This window comes from Thunnus maccoyii, chromosome 10 (assembly GCF_910596095.1).
Source record: "Thunnus maccoyii chromosome 10, fThuMac1.1, whole genome shotgun sequence".
Taxonomy (NCBI): Eukaryota; Metazoa; Chordata; class Actinopteri; order Scombriformes; family Scombridae; genus Thunnus; species Thunnus maccoyii.
This window is the reverse complement of record NC_056542.1, coordinates 33,183,422-33,204,105: the sequence shown is the minus strand read 5'-3', so window position 1 is coordinate 33,204,105 and position 20,684 is coordinate 33,183,422. Positions and strand designations below refer to the sequence as shown.

The 20,684-nt window shown below is 38.5% G+C and overlaps 2 long non-coding RNA genes across 2 annotated transcripts; both read left to right on the top strand.

Annotated features, from left to right (window-relative positions):
- The first annotated feature begins 4,152 nt into the window (after nucleotides 1-4,152).
- Nucleotides 4,153-13,301, top strand: LOC121904889. Its single transcript, XR_006098304.1, has 4 exons — nucleotides 4,153-7,307; nucleotides 7,749-8,123; nucleotides 8,298-8,351; nucleotides 8,618-13,301. It is a non-coding gene; the product is annotated as an uncharacterized LOC121904889 (long non-coding RNA).
- A 96-nt stretch (nucleotides 13,302-13,397) lies between these two features.
- Nucleotides 13,398-16,012, top strand: LOC121905873. The gene is made up of 2 exons (XR_006098482.1): nucleotides 13,398-15,319; nucleotides 15,664-16,012. It is a non-coding gene; the product is annotated as an uncharacterized LOC121905873 (long non-coding RNA).
- Nucleotides 16,013-20,684: the final 4,672 nt, after the last annotated feature.

The window sequence follows — 20,684 nt, the reverse complement described above, 5'->3', positions numbered from 1 at the left end:
GTGGCAAATCTGCAATTTTACTTTTACTCTGCAAATAATCAGTGTTAATTTTGACAGCAAATTTTGTTTAGTAAATTTAGTTTTAGTCATAATTTAGTCATCTGAATTGTTTTAGTTTTAGTCTAGCTTTGGTTGACTAAATATCTTAAGACTTTAGTCAACTAAATCTGCAGGAGATTTGTTCGACTAAAATCGAAATTTAGTTAAATTACATTTTAACTAAACAAGTTTAGTTAAAGTGTAAGAATAAAGAATAATTGATGGATCAAGGCCAGGTTCTTTTTAGCAGTGGCTAAATACAGGCTTAAATAATCTGGGAGACATCCAGAGCAAAGGGAGCTGTTTAAAATATGTAGCAGACTAGGGCCTATTTCCTCCATCACTTTTCTGAACAATTTAGCTGGAATGATATCCAAATGACTGGATGAGGGTTTCATGGGGGACACAGTGTCAGTGGGAGTTTCCATATCTACTGGCTGGGAGCTATCCAGCAAGTGAAGACACGGAGAAGGAAGCATCATGGGAGAAGTTGGAAGTGCAATGTTTGCTCGAATTTGGTGAATTTCTTCAGGGAAAAAAGGAGAGAAATTTCTCACAGTCAGCAGCAGATGAAGCAGAGGGACTAATGGTGGAAGGTTTGACAAGCTGATTAATGGCTATAAATAAAATTCTGGGATTGTGCTGATTGGTAGTTATTAATTTAGAGAAATATTGGTTTATTGCCTCTTTTACTTTATGATTGTAGATGAGCAGTTGATCTTTCATTTGTCCTCCATATGCGTTCTGTTTTCCTGAATGCTTTTTTAAGGTTTCACATGTCCTCATTGATTCATGGGAAGGAACTGAAAACATTTTTTGTTTTTAGTTGTAAGTGGGGCGACAGTGTCCAGTGTAGTCTCACAAATTTGATAGAATTTTTCTAGCATTTTGTTTATATCTGAATTAAAAGATAGATTGTGTTTTACCTTGTTAAATGGGAAACAGAATTCATCAGCTGTATGTTCAATAACTGCCTGCAACTGAGTGGTGCATTTACATGTCTTTGGTGCAGCCTGTAACAGAGTCTCAAATAAAATACATTGGAAGTCAGAGATGGAGAGGTCCATCAAAGACACATTATTTAAGTCCAAACCAAGTGTAAACATCAAGTCTTAAGTATGGCTGTGGCTATGAGTTGGGCCAGAGATATGTTGAACCAGATTGAAGGACTCAGTAATATTTGAAAACTCAGCTGCAGTAGAATTTGAGGTGTCATCTATGTGTAGCTCAAAATCACCAACCAGAATCATATGATCATATTTTAAAACAATTGACAATGATTAATAAAAATTCAGAGAATTCCAATAAATGGTAAATGGACTGCATTTATATAGAACCTCTCTTGTCTTCCGACAACTCAAAGTACTTTTTATACTACATGTCACATTCACACACACATTCATACACTGATGGCAGGCTGTCATGCAAGGTGCCGACCTGCTCATCAGTAGGATCTAATCATTCACACACACACTCACACTCTGATGGCACAGCCTTCGGGAGCAATTTGGAGTTCAGTATCTTGTCCAGGGACACTTTGACATGTGGACTGGAGGAGCTGGGGACCAAACCACTGATCTTCCGATTAGTGGACGACCTGCTCTACCTCCTGAGCAAACTTGCCAGCTAACGAGCTAACTGATACATTTTATTATTGCAGTTAAAGTAGTCACAATGTTTCTTATTCTGATAGAATTGGGCCTTATGGTATATTTACAAAGCATTTATGGACAGTGAATTGAAACATTGGAATGGAAAATGTGACTCATGCACTCTTTTTCTCTTATTGCAGCCACTGAACATTTTCAAAGTTGGTTTTGGTCTCATATTGTTATCTCTTTTTGTTTGCTTTGTTTGCTTCTTGACCAGGTGCACAGATTGGAGGGACAGCCTGATTTCAAGTCAAGTCAGTTTTGTTTATATAGTGCCAAATCACAACAGAGGTTATCTTGGAGCACTTTTCATATAGAGCAGGTCTAGACCATAGTCTTTAATTTACAGAGAAATTCCTCCATGAGCAGCACTTGGCAACAGCGGCAAGGAAAAACTCCCCTTTAACATGAAGACACCTTGAGCAGAGCTGGGTTCTAGGTGGGCGGCCATCTGCATTGACTGGTTGGGTTGAGAGAGAAAGAAAGAGGGAGGGGGAGAGAGGAGAGAGACAAATAATGACAACAACAACAGTAATGATAATAATAGAAATATGATTAATAATAATAGCAATAGGGCAATATCTTGCTTCTTTCATTGCTTGATGATATGGTGGTGTCCCCATGTGTTTCATTGACTGAAACAATGTTTTGTACATTTATCTGCCTCTCATTCATATCTGCTTTGCTATAACTTTTACTTTTGGGTCATTATGATTGAGTCTTTGCCTCAGGTTTCATAAACCGACTGAGCTCCTTTCTAAAACAGGTGTACTATATCGATATCTGTGATTGTTCATTCTGAAACATTATTATCATACACTACAACAGACCACCCAACTAATTAGGTTGCTTCTAAAGGTAACATTGTGTACCTAACTGAATTGAGGTTTGCCAAAGTAAGGGGCTATCATGTATAGAAAAACAATGTATTAATTAGTCAAATGAGTGACTTAGTGGCTGGGAGGACATGCACTGTATGCATGTCACATTCTCATTAGGGGCTGAGCCCCCCCGAAGGTCTGATCCTAGAGTTGCCCCTGGTAGAAATATAAACAGGACTGCACTACAGGGACTTTAGAGTTCCAAGTTAGTCCCTGAGATTAGTTCCTCTGACTGAATAGGGAAGCTTCTATTCAGCGAAACCAAGTATTTTTTTTTATTTTAGCTGTCATGCTTTCAGATATTTCTGCTTACTTGTAAGATTAAATTCACCGGAAAGAAGAAAACGAGGTATAGAACTCCATGATTTTATAGAAATGATTGACTAAACAGCTGTTCTAACCATAAACAGTTGTGATTCAGTACCATTACACAGGATAATTGCACCTAACTCTTTAGAAATGCTCTCAGAATTATCCTTGCACTGTGTAGTCTATAAGTAACTCCATGACGATTTCAAAGAGGAAAACACAAGTAGGCCCATGTAAAGAGGGATGTAACTGCACCCCTCCACCCTTCCATGGTCATATTCAGCCATATCTGCCTGATGTTAATTCATCATACCATTTAATGTAATGTCAGACCTATAGTGCCACTATATCCAACCAGTCAAGGCAGATGGCCGCACACCTAGAGCCCGGTTCTGCTTGATGTTTCTTCCTGTGAAAGGGGAGTTTTTCCCTACCGCTGTCGCCAAGTGCTTGCTCACGGGGGAATTGTTGGGTCTCTGTAAATTAAAGAGTACAGTCTAGACCTGCTCTATGTGAAAAGTGCCCTGAGATGACTTTTGTTGTGATTTGGTGCTATATAAATAAAATTGAATTGAATATTGTTAACCAGTGTTGGGGAAGATACTCTGAAAGCATAATTGTACAAGCTACCAATTACTTCACACTGAAAGAAGTTGAACGACAGCAAAGCTCCCTTCAGGTGAAAAATAGTTTGGTTAAATAAAGTTACTTGGAAAAAGTAGTTTAAACCAACTTGTCTATATGTATATAACATCTCCTTATTTCATGTTTTTATCTTATGTTTTATATATGTAATGTTATATGTTTTTGTCATGTATAATCTTTACCTATTTATTTATTTTTTAAGCACACTGAGTTTACGCCTGTCATATGAAATGAAATGTGCTATATAAATAAACTTGACATGACTTGACTAGTTAGTTATTGTGCTAGTGAATGCATGTCAGAAGAATGTTTTCTATGAATGGATTGACCACAGAATTCCAGTTATTAGGGGAATTGCACCAAAACAGCAGAAAGATTAAGAGGACTAGAACAACATGAAATTACTAGAACAAACTAAATTTTAGCTATATATACAGCTATATATATATATATATATATATATATATACATATATATATACACACAGCTGGATAGCTGTCAACAAGGTCTGCGTCAGGTGTTGGGGAACCAGGACACCCTGATGAGAAATGGGCTACTGGAACAAGACATAGATGGAGCAGGACAGAAAATAGGGATCTGTTGGAATGCTACTATACAAGTAACCCCGATGAGAGGGGCTACATGCAGAGGTTGTGGGACATATGGATGCTTCAAAACCCAACATCTAAGCTGACAAAGAAACAACTACTAGCTCAGTGTTCCAACATCCGCAAACAAGCAACTGCTATCACAACTAGAGATTGATGAGGTACAACAAACATGCTACGGCAAGGGGGAGCCAGGATGACAGGTCAGAGGGGAGATATCATCATCCTCCCCACACTCCGAGATTGGGTACCAAGCCCCAACAAGCCCTTATGACCTTAACACAAGGGCAACTGACCTAAGAATGACTATCATGACTAAGCTGGACACCCAGCACCCCCGTAGCCGATTACCAAGGCTAAGTGACAAAGTACCCTCTGAAAGTCTGCAGGAGGATGTGAATGCAGCGTTACGTGCTATCCCTACTAGAACCGTAACTGAGACCAATCAGCTGGTATACACCACTGCAACAGTGATCCTAGAGATGCTTGGCTACAAGATGAACACCATAAGCCACAAAGACTGCAAGACCAGGCAGACCAACCTGTGCACCGCCTGGATTGACTACAAGGCGGCCTATGACTCAGTGCCACACACATGGATACTGGAATGCTTGGAAATGTACAACATCAACAGGACATTAAGAGCCTTCATCAATAACTCAATGGGGCTGTGGAAAACAACTCTGGAAGCCAACTCAAAGCCAATTGCACAAGTTACCATCAAGTGCGGTATACACCAAGGTGATGCACTATCCCCACTGCTAAATGAGAGTTAACAGTCATGTCTAATATGGATGAATGAGCGTGCTGAATCGTGTTAGTATACCGATGTGATGAGAGAGATATTCCTGTAGCCTTCAATATAAAACATGATCGATGGTACATAACATTACAGATGTTGTCACAAGTTAAACTGAACGTTATGCTATCACAACTTGACACAGCTAACCCAGCTAGCAGCTAACTCCACGCTATGTTCGAGTTGAACACAGACATACCTCAGACTGTATGTTTCACTTACAGGCTGTATGAAAGTGGAAACAGTTCTAAAGTCAAGTTGACGTCAGATTCATGACGGAATATCAGACTATCAGCAACATCATTTTGTGAATGACTTAATGCTACTGATGTTTGCAGTATTTTGAACAGACATCGACACAGTCACCTACCACAGCCTAATGCAGGGGAATATCACCAGTTAATTCAACCACCAGTTAAATCGACACACCGGTGTGAGAGTAAGACAGTGTAAACAAACTTGTGTTAGCTTGCAAGTTAAGGACAGAAAGTGTTGTTAGCTGTTGTGTTGAACTGCAGTCTTGACAATTTGAGGGACCACTCATGTTTTAACTGCAGCATGCAGGCTAACTGCTAATGGTAAGCTAGCAGAGTAAGTGAGTGGGCGAGCTAGAGTAAGAGGGTGGCGGTGTGGCTGCTGTCAGGGCAGATAGAAATGTGCAGAGCTGGGTGAGCAGAATAAACTCTGAATGTGGCAGTACATGTATACTATATTATGATCCACATTTTGCAATATAAATAAATTGTGCAGTCCAACAGATACATTTTGCTGATTGTAGTGACTCAAAAAAGCTACAGTTTATTCCAAGAAGCAGTAAAGGTGACTCAGAGCTCTTCAGCTAGCTGTGGAGGATGGATCAGGACCAATGTCAAAAGTTAGTCTGGAACCCTGACTAGTAGTATTAACACCCCATCTCCAACCCGACCTATTTTCTAACATATCTTAATTTATTCTTAAGCTTCATTTATACCCCCAAGCAGACGTGCACACGGATAGCTGCGGACACCACGGATGGATAGTTGATGTGTTTATACTTCCTTCTGGGGTCCGCGTGGAGGACGAGTTCCACACATGTGCAGTAGATCGCCGTATACAGGAACACAGCGTTGTGTCCATGCGGACACAACAAATTGCAGGTACACGGATGTCCGCACAGAGCCTACGCGCACACCCTCTGTTGACGGAATTTACGTCACGCGGACCCCAGCAGACCCTCACGGACGCGTGAATGCGACAACTATAATTTCAGCTTTAGGGATCCATTAGACCTTATTCCCAGGCCAGATCTTCCCAGAGCAGTGGCTGCCAGACTGATCCCCTTCCAAAAAGATCTGTTGGCACCCAACTTTCCAAGGACACTCAAGAATCACGTCAGAAGCAGAGGGGTTTTTTAAAATTTCCTTTACATTTTTGTTTATAATGGGTGATAATTCAACTTTGCACACAGTTTGTCACGTATGGTTTTGCTATATGTAATGTTACAGGTAAAATATAAACTTTGTAGGTATCCAAATGTTAAATATTGCTTCAAATTCTCTTGATACTTTTACTATTTGGTATTGTAACGGTACATAGATATGAAGTAATGGTTTGACTGAGTACTGGAAATAGTTATTCCCAAATCATATGTTTATGGACCATATATTCACATTGCAGTTGAAAAGGGTATTTACCCCAAATTATGTCAGACCCAAAGTCTCAGTGTAACACTTTTGAAGCCCAGTTCACATAAATTATGAGAACCTTCTCTGTGAGACAGTACATAGTGAGAGCAGACATTTAACACTAATCTTAGACTGTTTACAGATATCTTGTCCTATGCACTACATTTTTTAACAAAGGCATATGTTCCAAATAGCTTCTCAGACAAGTGTGAAAACAAAAAAAAGGGCCGACATCCCTTTTATTCTCAGTGGAAAGTGCAATATTTCACGACAGATCCGGCATCAAAATGCGTTTTGTTACTAGAGAAATGTGCATTCTATTTTCATAATCTATTTTCATAATCTTCGTTCAGTGAATGTTTATGTTTAGTTTGTCAGTTATAATGAAGATGAAGCAACAGCAAACTGCTTCCCAATCTTTTAAAATAAGACTGATGTAAGCTATTTTATTGAGTTTCCTTGTAGCCAGATGCTCTGAGTGAATTTCAGTTCCCTCCTTTAAGCAGTTACGCACTGTATATGGCCAGTGCTTTAATTGTGAAAGGTGAGAACGGAAGAAGTGGATCTGTAAAGCGCAGCCTTTGAAAATGTTGTAAGCAATAAAAAGTTTGCCATCTTAGTCAGAATGTGATCGGCTGGACCTACCTAGACGTACCTAGACCTACTTATGCCCAGGCGTCAATCTTCATTGCGATCCATCCCTCATCCTGGTAAGCTGCCTCTGCGCTTTCTCCATACTTGTGCTTTCCCTATTTCTGTGCATGCTAAATAACAGGTGTCAAACTTATACAGTGTTATAAATGCAGGCCTACATTGTAAATATGAGTGTTACTGAATGTTATAGCTTACATTCGGCTCCTCCTTGTAGGCTACTTTCATTCATTCATTATACTAACGGTAATGCTGTAATGCTAGACTAATCAGTTTGAAGAGAGATTTGCATACCCAAAGTAAAGTTGAAAATGTCTGGTTTGCTTTATTTATTGAAATAAGCCAAATATTCTTAAATCCACAATTAAATTGAAAATGTAACAATTAAAAATGTCACCTCCACACACATAGGCCAATTGTATGCAGTTTGTAGTTTTGAGTTTAAATATAACCTAGTTATGAAATTTTCTTTAATGATATATAATTCTTTTACTTTGCAGCATCTTCTCCCAGCCACCTCATCAAAACATAGACTACAGAGTAGATCCTCTTTAAAATCCAACCCAAAGGCTCTTTTAAGAGCCATCTTTCTCTATTATTTTCTATTCATTTCACAACTTTGTCTTTCTACTTATCTGTTTACATCTATCTAGCTCTTCTCTCTCTCGTGCTCTCTCTCTCTGTCTGCCTGTCTGTGTGTGTGTGTGTGTGTGTGTGTGTGTGTATGTATGTGTGTGTGTTTTCAATGGCAGGTTTTACCAATAAAAATATATTGGAAGCTGCACTGCTACTTGGGGACATCTTTATTGAGTGTACCCCAGCTCCTGCTGCTCGGAGGGAGACAGTGAGGGGAGACCCCAACGTCCTTTAAGAAGGTTGGTTCCAATATTTTGAGATGGAGAGTTAATTATCTTGTTAGTGCGTTGTTGTATTACCAGTGACAGCTCCTACCTCATACTAATTGTCAGTGAATTTATATTTTACAAATAAATAGCTATGAGGTTATATTTATAGTCACGTAAGATTTGACTCTTTTTAATGTGTTGCAGCTGAAATATTAATTCCACCAGTGACGGAGGACAACACCAGGAGTTCAGTTGCAGGTCAGACAATATCCAGTGTTCTACCAGTGCTTAACACATTTTAGACATTTGAACTGAGTATATTTGCTTATGCAATAAGCAGATTTTAAAATAGGGTCTGTACTTTGTACTACTAAACTTTGCACATCCACGTCCCTTTAGATAGTGTCTGATCAATGAATGTGATGAAGTGATGATTGTTGGTGAGAAATGCAAAATATGGTTTGGGACGCAGGGATGAACATAATATCTTTGTTACCACAGTAATTTAATTGTTTCCTAAATAGATGCACTGCGTCAGGAGCGCCAAGGAGCTGAGGTGCAGGACCCTGAGCCTCTGACTGCGTCAAATGACTGGGCCACAAGAAACATAATGACAGCAGAAAGCTGGAAGGAGGTAAAACCTCAGCTCCTCCTGAATGCCCTGGCATCAGAGGCCATTCCAAGTGTGCGTTGTGGCAGTTGCCATCTTAAAAAGGCAGTGCTGGAGTGCAAGGAGTGCTTGAGGAGTCCACAGTTTAATGGCACTCCATAATCGCAGGTCGATGATCTCCGGCTTCTACTTACCTTTACCTCCTATAGTAGTTGTGTGGGTAAAGGATGAAGATTACTGCCATAACTCTCAAGGTAAACACTAAATATATATATACATATATACACACACACATATGTGCTGATATGTGTCACGCTTCAATCCAGGTAGGTACTGTCTGGATACTCAGTCCTTATTAAAAGGATGACATGAGGGGGTAACCACCCTGACCCTTCGGCCAAGAAACCCCCAGCACCAGCAAGAATTTTCTGGCTGCTTCAATAATTAAAACCTCAAAAGTAATTTAGTTTACTAGTTTTAAGTGTATGCGCACAAGCTCAAACTATGCTTTTTGACTTCACATTGAGAAAACTTGCAAACGAATAACATCTACACACAGATGAGATCCCACTGGCTTATGTTTTATAGAGTGTTGGGCTGACAATATAATGGCAACTCTAATACAAAAATATATGTTGAATTTTACCAGTTTTAAGCAAAATCAGTTGTGTTTTGTATTAGCTATTTAGGATACAGGGACAGTGGTGAGAAGATGGATACATACTTCTATGTAAAGCATGAGACATGCAGTAAATGGGTGAGAGATGCAAGATGGATGACGTGTTAGTTGCGGGTGGGAGTTGATTGTTAAGTAGTTTATTCTTACCCAATATGTCCTTACAAATCAGCAGCTTAGATGGAGCTTAGACACATAAACAGTACAGATATAACTATAGGTGTTAAAATATGGGACTTTAATGAATCAATAATAGCCATATTCTTTGTGTTTAAACATACCAACACTGTCAAGGGCCAGAGCCAACATGACCTCTAATTTTGACTCTGGGTCAAAGGCTGGCCACCCGAAAGTGGAAAACTTCAAATATCTCAGACTCACTCTGGACAATAAACTGAGCTTTGAACAACACATCACTAACATCCACAAACGCTGCCAACAAAGATTCTCTGCCATCTGCAAACTCAAAGCACTTACGGTCGCTCCCCACCTCCTGCTGCTGCTCTATAAAAGTATAATTGAACCCATTATCCTCTACTGTTCCCCCTGTTTCTTCACCATGTTAACTGCCTCCAATAGGAACAATCTCATGAGCATCACACAAAATGCCTCCAAAATTATTGGCCTTTCCATCCCCAATCTCTCAGACCTCAACAGCAAAGCTATCACGCAGAGCACACGACATTGTACATGACTCCATGTACCCCCCTAAACCCATTCTTCACACTGCTTCCACCTGGTGGCAGATACAGATCCCTGGCCTGGAAATGGGCACTTTATGGCTGTAGTTTTGTCCCCTCTGCCATAGCATTGCTAAACAAAATACCCAGATGACTGTAACTTGTATATGTGTGTATGAATGTAGATATATAGGTGTCTTTCATGTAGTTATGTTGTGGATGTGTACTGTATTTATGTCTCTATGTATTCATGTAAGGTGCTGTACAGACTGTGGCAACAAATTTTCTTGAAGGACATTAAAGAATCTGCTGTCACTCTACGAGCCCTACTTACTTATGGGAATTATGAAATCTGCTCCCAGGTACAAGCCTAAAACTGTTAAAATCAACTTATTCTTGAATGAATTAAAAAAGTAACAGAATATATTAAAAACATGTTAGTCTTTGTTTTCACTGCACCTATATGTAGGCCCTCCAATGAGCAGTGCTGAAAAAATTGGCCCATGATTGAACCTAATTGCTAATCCCTGCTCCGGTGTTTGTGTCTAGTTTTGTCTAACCCGTGTCTTGATAGCACAACAGGAGAGGAACAGCAGCAGCGAGTGCTCCCTCTGTGTGTCCACACTGGAGGTGTTGAGGTGCAGTGTAGAGCGCAGGTGGAAGTGCTCAGAACCCAACACGCGTAAAACAGAGGAAGAGACATGAAGCATTAATGCAAAAAATGGGAGCATAAATGTTGTGTGTGACATGTGCATGAAAAAAGCGTCTAACATGCTTGCTGTTTAGACATGGGATAAGAATCTATCTATGTAATATTAGGTTGTTTTGCACTAATAACAAAATTCATTGTTACCAAACACTATCTTGAAAAACTCATTAGTGGACATTCATGGCCTCCAGAGGATGGCTGCTAATGATTCTGGTGACTCCCTCAGCTTTCCTCTGGTACCACTTTTAGTATGTTTACTGAATATTTCTGAGCACATTTCTGCTCCCCAGAGGATGAATAAAAATCTAGTATGGCTGAATCAAAATGTCTCAGTGTTTGGACACACCATCCCATTCGCTTGAATGTCCAAACTTTTGACTGGTACTATAAAGCCTGACAAACCATCAGTAATTTAGATACAATTTAGATACATAGCACAAATGTACAATATTTATTTCAGATTTTTTTATGTATAATTTAGTCGTGCTCCATATTGCAGTTAAGTTTCCGATGCTAATTCTGGTTAGAAGCCTTCAGAAGAATACTAGGGGTCAAGATCTTGGCACTGGTTATATCCATGGCAATGGTTTGACATTGTGTCTCAGTGTATTTTATCCCCTCGTGGTCCAGCACCCTTGCAGATGTAACATCATGATGGTGAGCACTTCAAACCCTCACTGCAATCTTTTGTGCGTTGCATTTCCCTGAGTTCACAAGTCAATTTCTTCAGCTTTGGTGTCTTTTCACTACTTTTGTACTAGTGCCCTGTGCTTTTGTGTAATACCTCACTTTGTGAACATTTTCCAAGGAAAGACCTCCCAGGTGTTTACAACAGCTAACATAAAAGCTTTCTTTATGAAGTGCTTGTAGGTTGTATCAGTATTATACTAATAGGCCAGAGAGAATAACAAGAAGACATTTACTTTTCTGAAAAAAAACATGAAGTATTACTTTAGCCTTCATCTTTCTGTTGAATTCTGGGACCATTCTTCTCAGTTTCTTTATTCAGCACAAGTCTTGAGCGTGCAGTGTGATGAAGTGCAGGGAGTGAGTGGGGTGAAGTCAAAGAGAGGGAAGAGCAGAGGTGAGTGGAGGTGAGGAGGAGGCTTGGATAGAAAGAGCCTTTGTCCTTCTTACCTTTGATCTGACAGCTTGTTAACAAGAGGAGTAGACCTACTTCTGTATGCTGGATACTTCTTTGTCTGCCTTCTCTTTCTCTACCTCTCCCGTACTGTCTCCATCACCAACATGAGGGCCATCTTCCCATGACTCCTTGTAGAATTCTGCTCAAACTATTAGTCTACAGTCTAGCCTTTGACTGAATACCTTTTTTAAAGATTGAACATATTGTGCATTATGTAGGCCAAGAGTGTTGATCTCCTGATCACTCATGTGTTTTCATATTTTTATTAATAATAATCTCTATTTGTATATTACTTTTCAAAAACACGTTTGCGAAATGCTTAACAGAGTAAAAGGAATGATACATAGACTAAAATATTAAGAAATAATGAAAGGTAACAAAATAAACATTGGAATAGAACCATGGGCTAGTAGACAAAAATATAAGATACATATGCAAAACAGCAAAACATCCAGATCACAATAAAAAGACCGAGATATAAATTATAAATAATAATAATGTAATAATAAATTTCATTTGTATAGCACAGTTCATACAAGTGCAACTCAAAGTGCTTTACATCAATAAAATCCAAAGATTTAAACATGAGACAGAACAAAGGCAAACCCATAAAAGAAATGAGATCAAGTAAAATCAATTAAAAACAGAAAATAAAATATAGCGAAACACAAAGAGCCCATAAATGGTTATAAGTAGTCATGAGACCACTAAACTATATAAAAGCAAGCCTAAACAATACGTTTTAAGGTTTCATTTGAAGCTATCCTCTATGTCTGATGCCCTGACCTCCTCTGGGAAGCTATTCCAGAGGCGCGAGGGCTTATGATACAAAATTCAGCATTACTGTCGGTCGTAGTTCTGGGGTCTCATTCATAACTGTCGTGTATGCACAGAATGGGGCTTGAAATAGGCCTACACCACTTGGGAGAATGACCGCATCTCTATATAAACTCTGACCCATGCGTACAAACATTTTGAAGACAGGGGAAATTAGTGATGCAGATGGTGAGGTGGTGATTTGAAGCCAGATTGTACAATAATCCTCTCACACATTTAATTTCACTTGATATCACATGTTATAGATCCACTTTATCTTAAACATTCAAACTAGAGGTGTTATCTGTACTCGCCCTTGTAGTGAGCCAGAACTATTCTATAAGCACCTTTCTATTTGAAAAGATATGAGCCAACTCAGATCTTAAATCAGAGTCCGCTCAACATTTCATCAGCATTGTCGCACCCAGAGTGCAGAGGAAAGATCCACGTATTCCTATAGCTCTCAGTGGTAAAGACTTCTTGAGCTTCTTTAATGCTGAAATTCTAACTATTAGAGACAAAATTCATCACGTCCTGCCCTCAACAGGCACCGATTTATCCACAAACACAGGAACCTTAGAAACAGCTGTAAAACCTGATATATATTTAGACTGTTTTTCTCCTATCGACCTTCTTGAATTAACTTCAATGATTTCTTCATCTAAACCATCAACCTGTCTCTTAGAGACAGGTTGCTACTACTAGGCTGCTTAAGGAAGTCTTACCCTTAGCTAGCTTCTGTATTCTGTATTAACTTATGTATTAGATATGATCAATCTGTCTTTACTAACAGGCTATGTACCTCAGTCCTTTAATGTTGCTGTAATTAAACCTCTTCTTAAGAAGCCTACTCTTGATTCAGGCATTTTAGCCAATTATAGACCCATATCTAATCTTCCATTTCTTTCTAAGATCCTTGAGAAAGCAGTTGCTAGACTTTCTACATAACTTTGATTGTGTTAACTTATCTTTGATTCTTAAGGAAAATAAGAGACAGACTCCCTGGATTCCTAAGTTTATAAGAGCATACCCCCAGCCTGCAGAACTGACCTTTGTAACCCTCTAAGTGGGGGTTTGATCAGTGATGCTCAACAGACTCAGAAAACCTCCTAAGAAACTATTTCGGTAAGTTGAAGTATGATACGAACTAAAAGCATGAAATGACCCTAAAAGCCACTTGGACCGGAGGAAAACGACTCCCACCTTATAGATGGAAGACAGGCTCTTATCACCAAAGCCATAAGCTAACCCACACCCTGAGGACTTTGTGAAGCCTCCCTGCAAATCTGAGGCAAACCCGAAATTAATGTAAATTAAATGTCTAATCATTATGCAACTTATATCATGTTATTTGTCATGTAAATACAAGAAAAATGATATAACTTTCATAGGTGTATGACTATCTACTAAAGAGATATAAGACTTTATTAACCTTTTATACTACAGGTAACAGTACTGCTCTCTATTGACAAGAGTTAAACTCCCTTATTTGAAGAGTTAATGAATGTTTGATAATCATGTATTTGTATTTTAAAATCAACCAAGTGTTTAACCTCATAGACAATCATGTTTTAGTAGTTAAATTAAATAAGTAATTGTGTTGAAAGAATGAAGTTTCTGAGGTAATAGGAATATAAATATATAATATTTGAAGGATTTGAGTTTAGAGTTTTCTTTTATTGTTAAACAATAGTCACATTGAATGGTTTTATATTATGAAGTAAGGGTTATGTTCAACTTATATTTAAATATGTTTCTGAAAGTAATCCAATCAGTAATCTAATAAGTGTTGCCTCACTTTATTTCCTTTCACTATAGTATTAAACTTTATTTCAGTAGATGCTTTAAGATGTGTAAATAGTTTGAGAAAGTTGAATCAATGAAGGTTGTATGCTTAGACATGAAGTGTTAATGTTTGTTATTAAGAGAACGGACTTATTATGAAGCATATGTAAACTGCTTAACACTAGAACGGCCACGGCGGTCATTTTGACCATTTTAAAATTTATATGTGCAATAACTTTGTTGAATAAAAAAAATACAATTCTGCTGGTGTATGACTTTTCCTAAAAGAGTCTGTATTTTCATTCTAAATGTTTTTTATATAAATCACACAAAAGGCAAAGAAGATATGATCATTTCTACCTATTTCGGCTATATGCGGTCATTCAAGTTCATCTTTCCCACGGTTAATGTTGCAATTTTGGTTGCTTAGCAACTGTCACTGTCACGTCACTAGCGGTCTCTAGTGATACTTGCAAACACTAATTTGCTAACAAATACAAACAACTGTATTTGTACGATTGTATTTATCTACATTGGAGTTATAAGGAGACTTTAGACAATGTCTGAAATGAATGAACGAAAGAAAAGAAAGATGACAACTGCCATGGCCTTGGAGATGCTTCACAACTTGGACAGCAACGATTCTGATGGAGGGGATCTGTCAGAGGTGGAAAGTGACAGCGACCTTTCCTAGGTGAATGAAAATACTTCATCCTCAGAGAGTGAGTCAGAGTCAATACCGAGGGAAAGGAGTCAGCTTTCATCGGAGACTATGGATCCAGATGTTCCGTTCACTGACGTACCAGGTGAGCTCCGCTGTCCTGCTCTCCTGCTGTGCTGCGTAATTCTCCACTGTTGTGTCCTGTGCTGCATTCCTCTCCACCGTTATGTGCTGCATCATGCTCCACCAGTGTCGGAAATTAATGGGGGGCAAGGGCAAAAATCCCCAAAGAAATCTCAGAATGCCCCCAAAATAATGATCGAGGGGCAAAAATTGCCCCCAATATTTTGAAAAAAAATAATTTTATATTTACCAGTTTAGGTCAATATCCTAATTCTACATGAAGCCATCATTTATTTATTCATTTATTTTCATTCAATTAGTTTAATTTAAATTTCTGTTTCAATTTCAATGCACAAACACAAACAGCGCTGTTGTTCACACTACGATACCTGACAGGCGTTGCACTCCTGCTGCACCTGCAGTGAAGTTAGCTCGGCACCAAGCCAGCAAACGTCATCGATTCTCTTATGGTAAGTAACATTAACGCTAACCTTAGTCTCTCTTGTTTTTGTTATATTCTCGCATTTTTACACAGATATATATATACTTTTAATTGTAATTGAACAATTAAAAATACGATACTTTTAATTGTTCATGTTCTGAGTTATGTTCAATGAATTCTCTACGGAAAAATACTGGTGTGAATATATGCAATAATTACGATTTACGATGTTATGAAAATTGATAAATGAGTAATTAAACTTGTTAAAATATACATCTTGGTGTTATTTTGTTTTTTAAAAGATATCATAACACATTAAATGCATTTACGTTTCAATGGGGTATTTGTCATGAGAGAGTATAGGGTTTGGAATGAAGCGGCCATTTTGACCGCTTACGGCAGTTCTAGTAGCTATGGAATTCCGGTACTTCTAGTGTTAACCGTTATCTATCAGATATTAGATATCATGAAATATCATGAAATGCTTGGACATGAAAAAGAATGTACTTAAAACAGAGGAAAATGGACCCAAAGCCTAAAAACACACTTTGGGTCGTGGTTATGCATGAGCTGTTACGTGAAATGTGTAGACAGCTGTATTAATTAACATAGAAGCTGTTCACAGGCACATGTGACACAGATGACTGAAAAACGTGGCTGAGATGCTTTCAGCATAGGCGTTAGAGGGGTATACCTAACCAGCATATTAGAAATATAATCTGATGCTGATCCATTAGATGTTAATAGAGATTAACAAAACTAAGTGTCCATATGTAGCCGGTCTGGCCTAACACTTCATGGATGGAGTAAAATGAGACGAGGATAACTGCTGTCTCGCCAGCTGGAGGGGTTTATTCTCTCAAGCGATCTGCAAAAACACACTGCATGCTCCGGTAGCCTTCAAAAAGTGCTGTACTCGATAAAAAATGGCAACATATAACAAGAAAATTCTATAACATAAGACAAAGTCTATGACTTTAATGAAGAGATTTGCACCTCTGTTTAGCATTTTTACAGCCTTTCAACAGACACACTGATGGGAGCACTCGCATAGACTCACCTGTCCTCAGTAGGGCCTCCAGCCAAGTGAGGAGAACAGCACAAATTTTGCAACTTGCCAGATACGTACATTCACTAACATCATTTCCTCATGTTGATATGAAAATCTATTTGCTGTTGCTAAATAGAAGTATATACTAAAACATAATTTCTAGGGGACAGGGTTGGATATGTTCCAGAGTATAGGGGCAATGCTTACAAACCTTAGATTTGGGTTTAGTTTGAGGGATAGGCACTGTTCTGGTGACCGCAGACATCATGGCGGATAGTGTGGTTTTAACAGTTCAGTGTACTCTGGGGGCTTTTCTATATGATGCCTTATATAATTTTAAAATCAATACTAAAATGAATTGGAGCCAATGTAACAAAGCTACAATTGGAGTAATGTTAGGGGGCGGTTTAGTGTTTGTTTGAAGTCTGGCAGCAGAATTTTGAAAAGAGCTAGTGTTGATTAATTACAGACTGAGATAAGCCAGAGAAAAATGTGTTTTAGTACTCTAACTGGGAAAATGTGACTTTCTCAGTGTGTTGAGATGAAAGGATGGATCTAATTCTTGCAATATGTCTGAGCTGAAGAAAGCATGACTGGGCCAGTTTTGTGATATGGCTGTTAAAACACAGACATGAGTCAAAATTGAATATTAAATTCTTGCACACCAGCATTACATGGCTAGATAAGGAACCAACTATTTTAGCAATAGGAGTAGGAACACTGATTAATATCTCAGTTTTGTCATTCACAGACATTCAACTGCATCTATTGATATCATGACTATAGCCACGAAGAATCATTAGTCTGCCGAGATTATTAGGATTAAAACAATGGTTCAGGTAACTGCATAGTGATCGACTTGGCAAAACAAAACCTCCATGATATGTATGCATGACTCCACCACCTGACAAGAACTCATGTTGGTGTTTTCCTCAAAGGTCAGTGACTGCATGTTGCCATGACTAATATTCCCAATAAAATACCCACTAATAATAGTAATAATTGGATGGATCAAACACTCGCTGGGAAGTAACCATGACAACACAGGGGTTAGGTTTCTGACAGCCCTATGCTACGGGAGCCCAGAGGCTATTTTCACCCTCCATGGAAACTATTAAACACAATCTAGCAGGGCCACTTGCTGCACAGCAACACATTATGAAAGAGAGGCAGGTTTGCACAAAGCATCCCAGAGGAGGAGGACACAGAGACTGCTGGACTCCACTTTTCACTACACATACATACAACACCCTGTTGATTACTGTAGCACCGTAGGATAGAAATCACTGACAGAAGAAATACATTTGATGGAAGGTTGTTCACATCCACATGTAACACTACTGTGTCTGATTAAATCCCTTACTTTTAGAATTCAGCCCATTGTTCAGTCACTTATGATGATTATTATCCATAGTATATAAGTACCTCTTTTAGTTCTGCAAAGTTTTCAACAGTTTTATAGTCAATGGCCTGTACATCTAGAAGCTCTTAAAAAGAGAACTTCTTCACTAGTTTTAATTCCTCTGTGCTTTAATGAATTTAGGATCCTTAACCTCAGCTACAGCCTTTTGAAATACACTGATGACATGTCTGTGGTGGGACTGTAACCAAAAGGGTGATATACAAGATGCAGAAGATAATATGAAATATGCTGTAGCCCTGCAGAATGTTAGAAAAGTTGTGTCCTAGACATCATGTCCCCAAATTCATATTTGTGTTATGTGGCTCTCTGATCCGCTGGTATACATGAAAACAAGACAAGACGTCCTGTCAGTGGAGTCAGACCTGCAGGTTGTTCTCTCTCCACATCAACAGCAGCTCACACGTCACATTAAAATGCCTGCAGACTTTTTGAGGTTTTGTTTGTTTTTCCTAGGCTGCATCATAATTTTAAGTAATTGAAGAAAATGAAAATATAATTTATTCAATTAAATATCATACATTCTTCAGTTAAATGAAATGCATTTAACATATTCACGTATTTAATTGTATTCATTATTTATTCACAAAGTAGAATTATTTATCTATAAATGTGCACAGCAGCTGTTGGCTTTTATTTTGAGTCATTTAGAATGAGTCTATATTATTTAAAGCTATAATATGTTATTATTCCCCATTAAAATGTCAACTGTCAAAAAACAACTAGACCTAAGTTATATATTTTGTTGAGTTGTGTACTCACATTATCCCAAATGTTTCCAACAATTTTCAAACCCAGAGAAATCTGTAATCTGAAATCTGACGTCTACCAAAGAATAACTTACACACATACAAGATAATACACCGGCGTTGTGGTTGTTCCACAGAAACATGATAAATTGACTTTTATTCAGTTTTAAGCCGCATTTTCATGATAAATTTAGGTGGTTTTTAACTATATCTTTTAGCCGGAAGAAGGATTTTAGTCATTGGACGTCTGGATCTTAAATTATCAGAGAAATAAACTGGGCAAACGTTAGCAGCAGCTCGGCTAACAGCCCCTCCAGGAAATCCGGTGGTCACCAAACATTGTTGGAGAAATATTGATTTTTTAGGTGAAACAGCTTTAATTAGTATTTTTAACGATTTTAATCCGCGTGTACGTTTATTTTTGGAGAGGAGGAGACCTCTGCAGATAATTCGGCTCCTGGGAAAAACCGACCGAACGTCTGGATCGTACGTTGTAAGAGAAATAAACTGAACAAGTGTTAGCAGCAGCTTGGCTAACAGCCCGTGCTGGACGTCTGGTGGTCGCTGTACATTGTCAGAGAAACACTGATTTTTTAATGTAAATGTATTTTCAAATTTATGTAACTCTGTTAAAATAAAACCCCTACACCTCTCAGTTCATGGTTTATTAATCATCTAGAGAATTTCGGGGGGTGTGGGATAAAAAGAAAAAAAAAAAAAGATCATTTATACCTAGAACCGCTGAGGAGTCATTTTTACCCCTCATAGAAACCGCTGTATAACGCTGTGCTCAACGCGCCACTGTGCGTCTTTTGATAAGTAAGCTGCCATATCACAAGCTAAAGCTAGCTAGATTTGATAAACAGAGAGAGAGATAGTGAGATAGAAATAGATAAATAGATAGATAAATAGATATAAATAGACAGATAGATAAATTTATTTATTTAGGCCATTTATTTGGATTTGGACAAATGGACCGGAGCAGAAGATAGATGACTGTCCATGAAGTTCTGGAAATGCTCCAGGACATGACTGACGGGGAGGAGGGGAGAGAAATCAATGTCCCGTCATTTTCCTCTGAAGAGGAATCTTCATCTGAAAATGAAGAGCCATCCCGAAAAAGGCCCAGGCTGGTGACAGGAGAGGGACCATCCACCTTGTCTGTCATCACAGCTGCCCTTCGGACGCTGTGGGCCACATGGGCCTATAACAGGTAAGCTTACAGTCTAGCGAAACACATTCTTCTAGTCAGACCTATTCTATCCTATAATTAGTTTACCTATGTTAGCTAAACTAATTATAAATATTTATATTATTTAGCGTTGGCGCCAGGGGCGGATCTAGAAAAATATTTATGGGGTGGCAAAAGGGGGGCAGGAATTTTCGAGGGGTGGCAATGAATTAAATCACAGTTTGATAAGACAATAGTAGACATAATTTACACAAACACTTCTGCTTGCAGGACTTTATACATAACTCAAAAACATGTCTCATATGTGGATATAATGGCATGGGCTACTATTTACAAACTCATACAAACTTAATCTCATGCAATCAGTGTTTCATATGAAACAGTCAACTGAATGAGAGAAAGAACTTTGATGACACTGCTGTATGTGGGTCATTATCACATGAAAAGCATTAAGGTAGGACACTGGTGATGAATGACATATGTGTGAAAGGAAGAATAAAACTGTGTCAGAGTGGTAGCATTGCAGAATGCAT